The following is a 1403-nucleotide window of genomic DNA, read 5'->3' on the forward strand; positions in this document are numbered from 1 at the left end:
CACTGTAACAGACACAACATAGCAGATGGATAAAACAAGAACGCAAATGTAATTTCACACATGGAAGATGAATGTGTAAAAGGATAAATGCAAAAAATGTTACCAATACAAATACATTGTTATTTATTAATTATACCACACACTTGACACTTTAACACGTAACTTTGTACATCAAAATTAGAACAGGATTTGTAAAAAGTAAAACAAAACAAAAAGTTTTTTCGGGGATTTGACCACATGCTATAAATTTCAGAAGGTCATAAATGCACTTACACAAATAATTTTCTTGAAATCGAAAATTGACAACATTGAAAAAAAATTAATTGTAAAAGCTTGTTGAAATTCCAGACTTAAGGAAATGGTTGTTTATATAGAACCAAACAACACTTAGTGCTTTTATCAGGTTGATTAAGGCTGATCTGTGACGCAAGTACAAGATTAAAGGCCATTTGTTCATAAGACCCAGCTAATTTACTCAAAAGTCTTACCAGATATTGTCCATATTTATGTTTCCATTTTACATCAGCATGTAAATGAGTCCTGAGCCAAGGGTGACAGTCATTTACTGCTGTAATCATGGTAAATTACCTATCTATATACATACACAAAATGTAATTGTGTTGTTGAAAAGAACAAATGTTTCTAACACCTTAATGGAATATAAAAAAACATTAACAAATAAATGTAATAATAATCAAACAAATAATACTATTAAATGCACAAAAAAAAACGCTAGGTATTTCCTAGAATGTAGTGTTTTTTTTTTTTTTTTTTTACATATTCATACTCTGAGACTAGGAAAACTGGACCATCCTCTCTTAGATTCACTCCAGAATGTCAAGCTTTCGTCTTTGAGATGAAGTGGTAAATATATCATGAATGTCAGCAGGGATCTGTATTAGTTTAGTGCCAAAGAATGGCCCTCGACAGGTTAATAGTCAGATGTGTATGTTTAGTATACGACACTCTAAACATCACTCGTCTGGTGTCTTAAAATTTCAGATCGGAGAGACGACTTTTACCCGAAGGCTGAACATTAGCTGAGCTGCTCTTTAATCATGGCAGGGGAGAACAGTGAGGTTTGTACCTGCACAGGGCCATAGGGCAGGATTTTGCAACACATGGTGCCCTTCCAAATCAGATGTGCCATGCCAACACAATCATTACAAAAAGCTTGTGCCATAGTTCCATGTACGTGATCCAGTCCCTACTGTATAATACTGTATATAGTGTAAATTACATGTTCAGAGATAACAATGCACCTCAATTGTACAGTAATCAAATCACTGATTTACCACATTGAATAATAAAGTGCGTAATGAAATGTGCTCGTTTAGTTTGTGAGAGAGAAAAAAAAAAAAAAATATATATATATATACAGTCGTGGTCAGAATTATTGGCAC

The 1403-nt window shown here is 33.3% G+C and overlaps 1 long non-coding RNA gene across 1 annotated transcript in view; it reads right to left on the reverse strand.

Annotated features, from left to right (window-relative positions):
* Positions 1–227: 227 nt before the first annotated feature.
* LOC107747098 (uncharacterized) overlaps positions 228–1403 on the reverse strand; it is a 20655-nt gene continuing 19479 nt past the window's right edge. The window contains exon 3 of the long non-coding RNA XR_001640763.1: positions 228–483. This is a non-coding gene — a long non-coding RNA (uncharacterized LOC107747098). The remainder of the gene's footprint in view (positions 484–1403) is intronic.

Source organism: Sinocyclocheilus rhinocerous, unplaced genomic scaffold (assembly GCF_001515625.1).
Source record: "Sinocyclocheilus rhinocerous isolate Xijiao unplaced genomic scaffold, SAMN03320098_v1.1 scaffold671, whole genome shotgun sequence".
Lineage (NCBI taxonomy): Eukaryota > Metazoa > Chordata > Actinopteri > Cypriniformes > Cyprinidae > Sinocyclocheilus > Sinocyclocheilus rhinocerous.